Source organism: Apteryx rowi, unplaced genomic scaffold (genome assembly GCF_003343035.1).
Source record: "Apteryx rowi isolate R43461 unplaced genomic scaffold, aptRow1 scaffold_168, whole genome shotgun sequence".
Taxonomy (NCBI): domain Eukaryota; kingdom Metazoa; phylum Chordata; class Aves; order Apterygiformes; family Apterygidae; genus Apteryx; species Apteryx rowi.
The window spans coordinates 25,585-35,336 of NW_020447952.1; the positions used below are offsets into that span (position 1 = coordinate 25,585).

The window sequence follows — 9,752 nt, forward strand, 5'->3', positions numbered from 1 at the left end:
CCAGCTCCGCTCGGCACCGGCGCCGCTCCGCGTCCCGGGCCGCGGCCGGCGGGTGACAGCGCGGGCGGTGCTCGCTGCTCGGTACCGAGCGGCTGGGGCAGCGCGCTCGGAGCGCGGCGGGTGCTGCAGCGCGCCCGGCGGGCGGTGCTCGGTGCAAGGTGCTCGGTGCAAGGTGGGAGGCGCAAGGTGTTCGGTGCGCGGTGGGGGGTGCTCGGTGCACCGTGGGGGGGTGCAGGGTGCTCGGTGCACGGTGCGCAGTGCCCAGCGGGCAGTGCACGGTCAGTGGTGCAGGGCGCACGGCGGGCAGCGCACGTTACGTGGCGCACAGCGCGTGGCATGCGGTGCACGGTGCTCTGCAAAATGCACCGAGCCTGGCACGCGGTGCAGGGTGCTCCGTGCCCATCTCCTCCTCTGCTCTTCCCTGCACGCTGCCACGCTTCCTTCACCCCTCGGTCTCCCTGACATCCCTTGGGCAGCCCAGGACACCTGGTTGCGACCCTCCGTTACCTGTGCGTGGGCCTATCGGCAGTGTCACCCTGCTCACAGTGGCTCCAAGCTGCTCCGTGTGCCATGCAGTCTGTAGGGAATGCCAGCGCGCCCCTGCTCTTGGCCTGCCTCAGACGCTCTTTGGCCTTTGCTTTGCAGTGTCGCGTGATAAAGATGTGAGATTCCCRTTATTTCTGTAGCAACTTCCGACCTCTTGGGAGTTGCGGCCGGAGCTGCAGCCCTCTTGTGCCCTCCCACCCTCCGCTGCTGTCGGCGGCGTGACCTTCCACGGGAAGAGCGTTGTTTGGGTTGCACGGGCCTTCCTTGGGTCCCTTGCTGTGTCTGTTTGCATGCTCAGTCTCAGTCCAAAAACCATCTCGCAGCTTGAAACCCCTTCACGCGTCCTCCTTTGCTAGTCAAACTCGGGCTGCACCAGCTGCTTGTGTTTAATGTACGGTTTTTGAGTGTTTCCTTTGCACAGCTGTGCTCTTCCTTCACGCTAGCGTCCTGAGCAAGGGTGAGCGCAGAGGTTGCAATGAGTTGCGCTAGCGGGTTTCCGAGTTCCGCGTTGCTTTCCTGGGAATGCCGCAGCGGGCCGGCGGGGAGCTCGTGAAACGCGAACGCGGGGCTCGGGCGCTTCCTCTCGGAGCGGTTCGAGTACGGTGCTTGGTTGCAGCCTGCGCTCCGTTCCCTACCCGCGCGTGTCGTCCCAGCAGGGAACAGCAGCGCTCCGCGGCCGCCGGAGACGGGGCAGCGAGCCGCGAAATGCCCCCTGCAACCGGCTCGCCTGGGGAGGGCGATCCCCGAAACCCGGGGTGACTTCACGTGGGTGACGTGCGCAAGCCTGCCTTGCTCGCGACCCTGCAGGAGGAGGGATTCGAGGAGCCGCCCTGCCGGGACGAGCGTCGGGATGCAGCTGACGCGGTGTTTAAAACCCTCCTGACGACCCGATGTTTTGGTCCAGCGCGGAGCCGTCCTGTCCCCGCGCGTTGCCGCACGACTCGGCGCGTGGGAACGCCGTGGCAGTGCCCCTCTCCATGTGGACGGCTCCCGACCGCGTCCCGCGGCGCTGCAGCTTTCCCGGGAGGTTGCAGCATCCGTGCTGGGACTCAGTCGTACGAGCAAGGCCGGTGAAAGCAGCTTGCTGTTTGGCCCTTGCATGCGTTATTCCACGTAATATTGCAAGCCTCTGGTCTGTGCAGTTCTCTTAAACGCCCGTCTCTGGCGTTTTGGAGATTCTCCCCAACGAAGCCCGGTTTGAGGGCAGCCTATGCCTTTYCTTATTCCCCCCCCTCCCTGCCCCCGTGGCGCTGGCTCTTAGGGAAAGTGCCGGGCGTCGAGGTGCCGCTGCTCTGGCCGAGCTGCTCTTCCCGCAGTCGGCGCCTGCAGGCCTGTGGATACCCAAAAAATAAAAAAAAATCATTTCTTAAACAAACTTGAGGTTTTGGGTTTCTCTTGTAGAAACAACCTTTTATTTGCAAACAGTGACCTTTGTGCTTGCAAGAATTCAGCTGGCCAAACGTTAAGGTTTGGCATGCAGATTGGGAAAATATTTTTTTATTTGAAGATACTAAATATTTTTTATAGCCGTTCTTTGATTTCTTTTTTTCCCCCGTTGTGTGGCAGGCTCTGACCGCCCACGTTCGCGTGGGGAATACTTGCTCAGCCTTGGGAGAGGAGAGTCACGTTTGTACCAGGAATGCAAATGGGGAGCAAACGGGTGAGCCTTCGTCGCGCTGGGGGTGGCTCCGCTTCCCCGGGGCGCCGATGGAGCAGTGTCCGTGCCGGGGGGACCAGGGGCCGCAGGACCGGCGGCGGAGGAGACCCTGACGTGGAAATCCAGCGTGCATGACCGGGGCCTCTGGAAGGTGGCTTTATCCTGCTGGGATAACGACTGCAACAGGATTAAAGCACAGGAGGAAGCGGAGCGCCGCGTGTTTGAACTGCGGATTGATGAGGAGTCAGAAATCCCTCTCTCTTGCCGGGGCCGCCGCCGCGGGAGGGGGCTGGTGCCGCGGCCTCGCGTCGCTCCGGCGGGAGCCTCCCCGGACGGAGCAGCAGGACGTCTCCCGGCCGCGGCCGCYGCCTCCGAAGCAGCCCGGCTTGTGGAGGCGACGTGGCGGGAGCCGCTTCCCCGCGGCCGGCCGGAGGCGCCCCGGTTCCCGGTGGGGATGGGGTCCCCCCCACGCGGTCCTGCCCGGGAGCGAGCGCTGCTCTTCCGCAGGTGCCTCCCGGAGCTGCCTGCCTGCCTGCTTGCTCGCTTGGAAAAGGACTGCTGGCGCCGCGCGGGAGACCCAGCTCAGCCTGCTGCTCCTGCCAGGCCCCTGCGCTCCGCGGCCTCCGGTACCCCGGCTTGGCGGCGATCCCGGAGGCGGGCAAGCCTCGGGAGGGGCGAAGCTTCCTTCCTCCTTCCCGACGGCACGCACCGCGCGGCGGCCGCCCTTCCCGCTGCCGGCCGGGGGTGTCCGGGGCTGACCGCTGGAATCGACCCGAAGCGGAGCGCAAGTGTTCCCGCGGGATGGGCGTTCCCTGCACAGGGCATTTTTGGACCTGCCTGTAGGGATGGTGATTGCAGTGTGCAATCACATAGCATCCTTTTTTGTTTTTTTTCCCTTTTTTTTCCTCCTTTTCTTTGGCCTGTGGGAGCAGAGGTACTGAACCGCTCCAGCAAAGCCGGCTTGAGGCTGATTCCGCTGCAGTAGGTGTGCTAGCTTGTTCCAGCGCCCCGGCGATGCTGCTTCCGGAGCCGGCCTCCTATTGGCAGTCTCCATTTTCGGCGTTTCATAATTAATATGCTAGTTGGAAAGAAAGGCTGTTTAGATTTCGTCTTTCGGAGAGGCTGGCAGAAACGGGCACTGTGGTTTCCTCTGCTGAATGATAAAATGCCGTTGCTGTGCTCGAAATGAGACAAATAGAATGAAGATACTGCAAATTGGTGGGATTTTTATTATTCCAGGATCATTTTAGCATTGAGCAGGATAATAGAATGTTTTTCTAATCATAACAGCCTCGAGGCAATAAACAAACAGTACATTTGTGCCGTAAAATGCTGGTCAAATCTTTGCTGATTTGATTTAAAGCCTGTTACAGCGGGCTGGCACGTTGCTCGTGCATCCCTGCCCCGGCTCCCTGGGATGGTGTTTGGGGGCACTCGGATGCGAGCGCTCCGCTCGGCTCCAGGTTTTCACCTCTCAGGTGCTTCAGAGCAAGCAGGTCAGTGCTTGAAGCCCATGCATGCTGCCTTAATTCTCCGTATACTGGATTCTGGTGCTTTTTTAAGTGCTTAGCAGTGAAAATAGTCCTCTGCGTGTTGCTGCGTAGGAGGGTTTGTGGTTTGGGAGAGAAATGCTCTTTTGCGAGAAGCCCCCGGCTCCTGCGGTTGCAAAGCAGCGACCTCCGGGACGTGGGATGGTTCAGTTGTGGTGCTGGGAGCCGGCCGGAGCCCAGCACGGTGCGGAGTGCCGTCCAGCCCCGGCTGCCTCCGGAGCCGCCCTGCGCGGGGCCGTTGGGGCGGGAGCAGCTCGTGGCTTTGGTCCCCTCCGCGGGGCGAGCTGCAGCGTCGGCCGCCCTGCTGCTCGCTGTGGGCAGCCTTTCATAGTTGGGGAGGAACAGGGGGTTTTAGGGAGTCGGTGGGTTTGCTTGATGTTTGACCCGTGCATCTTCTTTCGGTGCTTTTCATTGCAAGAAAACAGGGCAGAGCCGATGCGTGCTGCAACGTCGGCTCGAGATGCGATTGCTCTCAGCGGTGAGCTGAGCCGGGTCTGGGTGCTGAAACGTCTCTTTAAACTCCCTTGCTTACAGTGTTTTGGCTGTTTTTTCCGCCGACTTGAGTYGGGAAGGGTTTCCGTGGCGGGGAGGCTGATCATGAGCCGCTCAGAGAGACGATGTCCACAGTGCAAACGCGAGCTAGGGTGCTGTGCAGAGGGACCCGTAACACCGATTTGGTCTCRGATCCATGTATTTTTGCTGGGATTGGCTCTGATTCCTGTAGTTACACTGCAGGCTRTGAACCCAGAGTTATCTTTAGCTCTAATAAGAAAAAACTGTTCTGCTGTAGATGTTGCTGTTCCCATCGCATGGCTGGAAAGCAACCTCCCCCCCCCTTTTTTCCCTGGAATGCTGTAGGTGCCCTGCAGGAGCTTGGTTTCACGCGCGGAAGCGGGCTCTGCTGTCACCACCTCCCTTCGGAGCAGCACCGCCGGCCGCGCGAGCGAGCAGCCAGCTCTGCCGCTGCTGTTGGGGACCAGCCCTCGAAAACCTGTTGTTAAACTTCCAGCTGAGCCGATCTGAAATTGGGTCCGAGGCCTGGAGAAGCGCCCCGGCGCCCGGCTGCCCTCCTCTCGCCTCTCCTCCGCCTGCTGCCTGCTCTTCTCCCAGGCTCTCCGACCAGATCTCTCTGATCCCTTTTTTGCACGTGCTGTGGCCTCTGCAGGATCTGRACGTTTATATCCTGCTAGAGGAAAATTTCTTGCAGTCAGCAGGTGTTTTGCAACATGCATTACAAACCAATGCTCGGAAAGCGAGCGAGGAACCGGTGCCTCTCCGAGCCCGGGCTGAAACAGCAGCAAGCTGGGTTATTCTGGAGTTGCATACGACAGGTGACTTAACTGATGGCTTCTGTTGATCTTSTTGATCTCTGAGGGGGCGAGTTCGGTGCCTTAGGAAGTGGCTCGCTGACCGCAGAAGCTGCTGCTGATCCAGCGCGAAGGCAGCTTTGCAGCTCCTCGTGGTTTCGTTAAGCACAAGGGCTTGAGCTGAAAGTTTCAGTGCCACACCTGGGCCCTTTGGGGAAGTCGCGCTTAATAACAGCTGTTTGGGGGATGAGCTAATGAAAATGCATAATTTTTTTTTTTGGTCATACTAAACTTCTGAAAACTTTTTGCTGTTTGTGCATAACACTTCCCTGCTGTGAAAAACAGACTCGAAACGCTGCCGCGCTGTGGATTGCCTTCAGTCAAAACGCGCGTTTCCCGTGGGCGGGCGGTGGGTGCCCAGTGCACCACGCCGTGGGAACGGCCACGGGCCCGCGCTCCATCGGAAAAGGTGGTGGGAGACGCCAGGCGACCTGGCCGATGCCGCAAAGCAGAAGGCGTCGCYGGGTAGGTTGGTTGTTTTTTTTGCTGCGCAGGTAGTGAAAAGCGATGGGCAGCCGTGCAAGGTGACGGTGCTCGGGGTGGATGTGCACGGCATCGTGCAGCCCAGCCGGCCGCCCCAGAGCCGCGGGCGCGGGCCGTTCGCTCCCGGCCACACGGGTGCCGGGTGCATTGGGCTCGAGCGGCGGTGGCTGCTCGTCCGCCTCCTGCGGGCGCAGGGAAGAGGCCGTGGAGCACTGCGGAGCGTCGCCGCGCGAGCCRCTGCGGGAGGCGTCAGGAAGGAAGTCTGCAAGCGTGTGCTGTGTGCAAGGGCGAGAGCGGGAGCCGCTTCCGGAGCGCTGCACCGTGCCGCGCCGGGGGGGCTGCTAAACCGCCGCTGCGAGCGCCCGATAATCCAGGGCAGCGCGGAAGCGCATCCGGAGCTGCGGCTCCCGCTCTGGCGAGCCGCGGCCTCGTTCAGACCCGAAGCCCCTCGGCGGCCACCGGCCGGGCTGGGGTCGGGCGGAAGGTTTCGAGGGGCAGCGGGAGGCATGCGCGGGGACTCGGCGTCGCGGGAGCTGGCGCTGGGGGGAGTTTCCCCCCGCTTCCTAACGCGCGCCGCGGCGGAGGAGCCGCCGACGTTCGGAGGCAGTGGGGCGGGAGAGGAGGAGACCTCCTGCGCGGCTGCAAAAGCCATCAGCGTGCAATAACCTCCGGAGGCAGGACGGGGCCCCGGGCGAGCAGGCGTGATGGGTGCATCACGTGCGGGGATGATCTGAGGGTTTCGGTTTCGCTGCTTTAAAGGTTTGGGAAACGGGATCGTGTTCTGACTTTTGTCCAATTCCAACGTTTTGCGGTAGCGCTCGGGGCGAGGAGGAAGCCTGCCGTCCCCTCCGGGACGGGCTGCGTCGCTCTGCCGGCTCGCGTGTCATGGAAACGGGCTGCGTTGCCCCTGGTTTTGAGCATCCTGGCTGTGTCCGCCCCTTTGAGGCTTCCCCTTTTGGGACACTTGGTTTTTCTAAACAAAACCACCGTGTTTCAAAACCGCTCCCTCTTCTCACATTTTCCCACGCTGTCCCAGCTCTCCGGTTCTGGCCGCGTGGAGCCGTTCCCAGGGCTGCGGCAGGGTCCCCACGTGGCCTCCCAAGTCGTATTCGTTGGGCTGCGTTTTAATACATTAATGATGATGGCATCGCAATTTCGGAGGTGAGCTGAAGGCAGCGGCTGTTGGTGGCCGTGCCGGGGCCGTGCGTGTTTTGGGTCTCGGGGATCTTCCGGCAAGGAGACGTGCGGACRGGGAAGCTGCTGCACGCGGGCAGGTGCCGAGAAGGAGAAGGTCGCTTGTAACCATGCTTGTGGGGATCTGCGATAAACACACAGATCAACATTGTGGTTTTTCTTCCCCATTTAGGTATTTAGCGGCCACCTGTGTTTCAGCATGAAGCTTGGCTAGCAGCAGGATGAACTTGCCGGGGAAAGGTAAGCACGTCGGGAGAGGACTGGTGATGTTGGGAGTGGACTGATGAATATTTCATGTGTCTCTCCACACCTCCACTGATGCTTTGTTAATATTTTATTGCTTTCACGAGCTTACAAGAAACACTTTAAGCCTTGCTGATATCGATGTCTTATCAGCATGCAGCATACGGAGGACTTTCCACACGTAGGACCTTTGGCGTCCTTGTCTGTCGCTGCTTTTTGATCGCCTCCCCGCTAGCTCACGTCTTCCTTCRTGCTCGGTTCCATTTTCTTTGAGACCCTTGCCGTGTCTGCAGCCCGAGGTGCAGGTCCCGGCCGTCTGGGTCACGCGCCGTCGCGGTGTCCCCTGGGTCTCGGCCGCGGTCTTCAGCGCGCTCGGGGCTTGCAGGCTGCGCGAGCTGCTTCGGCCCTGGGTCAGTCCTCGGTACCTTGATTTCCACTGCCTGTCACTAGCTGCGGTGATGTTAAGTCCACGGCGTGAGGTGTGAGAAAAGCCCCCGAGAACTCCCTGATTCTTACTGGAGTTGAAAACTCTTGAAGTCAATTTGCTCATCTGAAGGACTAGAAGATCGTCTCTGATCAGCGAGTCAAACTACCTAATTATGCCATAATATTTTACACCAGAATATCTGCTGTGGAGGAAATTGCCTGTCCCCGTTCTCTCTTGGACTAATAAGCCCCATAAATTTTGGAAAAGTCTTAGCGGAGATTATACAAAACACCTAAAAATAAGCTGAGATTGCTTACAGTTGCTCAGCAGAGTGTTACTGAGCGTGCTCACGGGCGTTTGTGTAGCTGGCCTGGGAAAACTGGGGTAATCCCACTGGAGAAAATCGGTTGTTTCAGGCCTTTCGGGTCCCCCGTGCTGCCTTGCAGCAAGCGGAGCCGGGTGTTTTTGCCGACGGGGGAAGTGGTGTATTGCAGCAGCCGGGAGAGTCCAAATCASAGCAGCGATGGAGAAGCTGCGCTCCCCAGTCGCAGCCGTCGGCACCTGCGTTTCTCTGTTTCCTGTTGCCCCGTGGCAGGCTGAGCCCAGCTGAGGAACTTCCCTATATTCGAAGCGTTTCGCGGCGGCCGCCCAGGCAGCGCTGTCAGCCCCAGGCGCCGTGGCGGTTCCTGCGCTTGCCGCTGCCGCCGCCGTGCCCGGCACCCTGCGGGAGACGGGCCGGGAGCTGGGGGGGCTCCTCCGCGCGGCGCCTCGTCCCGCCGAGCGTTCCTGGAGCCGAGGGATGGCACTGTCCGGCTCGCAGCCAGCTCTGCGCTTCGCGTGCCGAAATGAGCAGTTTCCCTTTTCGCCCGGCGCGCAGAGCTCCCGCCGCGCGCAGGCAGCGAGCAGAGTCTCTGCGGGAAGTGCTCGCTCGAGCTATTTTTGCAGAGAGCAGTGACGGTACTTCTGCGCTTGCAGCCTCCTCTTTAAAACACAGATCTCTCCTCCTAATTAGCCTGTCTTGGTCTACGTATTCTTAATTGTTCCAGCTGGCCTTAAACGCTGACTGCTCCAACTACAATGCGTTGAAGCAGGTCTTGTGGGCTTTTGCAGTTGTTTTTAGGGTGAACATTTAAACRTATGTACATGACTGAAGAGATCGAGTTCGCGGGGTGCAGTAGAGGAGTACTTGTTGCTTTAATGGCTCTGACTCTGCACTTAGCGCTCCATAAATGCCAGAGAACTGTATCTTGTTCCGAGTGATTAATGATCTAATCAAACTTACTAGCACTTGACTTTTATATAGTATACGGGCATGCATTTGAAGCTGTTTAAGTGTGATAAGGCATTTAGCCAAGACATTAACCATGGAGCTAAACCACCATGACAGTAATTTTACTGACTCTTGTGTTGCTTTGCTGTTGGGAGGGGGAATCACGTACCTGGCTGGTTGCAACGGTGGGGCAGACAYGCGCTAACCCATCCTGTCATGGTAACCTGGTTGTATGAGCAGAACTATATAAAATGAGGGTAAATTCGTGGAGAAAAGCTGACAGTTTGATCAGTGCAGGTAGGTGGAGCTAGGTATAAAGGCGCTGGCGCAGGAGCGGAGCCCGGAGCCAGCCAAGCGCGCCGAGCGCCTGCTCCAGGGCAGCCTGTGCGCTGCCAGGTATCGCAGGGAAACAGAGGGCTGCTTGGCGCCGGGAGCCCTTCGTGGTGGTTGCTAACAGCTTCAAAGGATTTTTGCATGGGCCACTGCTAAATACGGTCTTTCAGTAAGAGAGTTCTTAGGAGAAACTGCTTTTCTGGAGCAGTTCTTTTGATTGTCCGTGATATAAAGTGCATGGACACCCAGTTCCTTCCACTCGCATTCAACTCCTGCCCAAGCCGTATAATCACAAAGCACTCGAAATCCCTCTGTGACCCACGGGTAGGATTGCAAAACCTGTGCTCGCAACTGGAGCGGGAAAGGGGGAGGGTGCGGGAAGCTGTGCCAGCCTTCCTGGGAGCCCTGGGTAAGCGGCGGAGCAGGAGACCTGTGCGAACAGCAGACTCCCTGCTGGAATATCCCGCCAAGGAGCAGAAAACCCATCTTAATGCCAGATGAAGTCTCCAGGGAGTTTTATGTAAGGTCAGTCTCTGGGAGAAGAGTACTTAACATCGGCTGCGTTTGTTGCTATTACTTACACTTTACCCTTCAAATTGGTTTAATTTCTCAAACGGGTTGGTTCATTCTAATTGGACCTCTGAAATTTGCATGAAATGCTTTTCTTTTTCTTTCATTTCAG

At 59.0% G+C, this 9,752-nt stretch overlaps 1 protein-coding gene across 5 annotated transcripts in view; it reads left to right on the forward strand.

Moving 5' to 3' along the window:
* The first annotated feature begins 5,063 nt into the window (after positions 1–5,063).
* The window catches only part of TPST2 (tyrosylprotein sulfotransferase 2), an 11,601-nt gene continuing 6,912 nt past the window's right edge, over positions 5,064–9,752 (forward strand). Inside the window, exons 1-2 of one of the 5 annotated variants that reach the window (XM_026060312.1) lie at positions 5,064–5,084; positions 6,970–7,037. The gene's annotated coding sequence lies outside the window, so the exon portion shown is untranslated. Of the gene's footprint in view, positions 5,085–5,175; positions 5,586–6,118; positions 6,363–6,389; positions 6,765–6,969; positions 7,038–9,752 lie in introns of those variants that run through there. The other 4 variants (XM_026060310.1, XM_026060311.1, XM_026060313.1 and 1 more) reach the window with 4 other exon arrangements.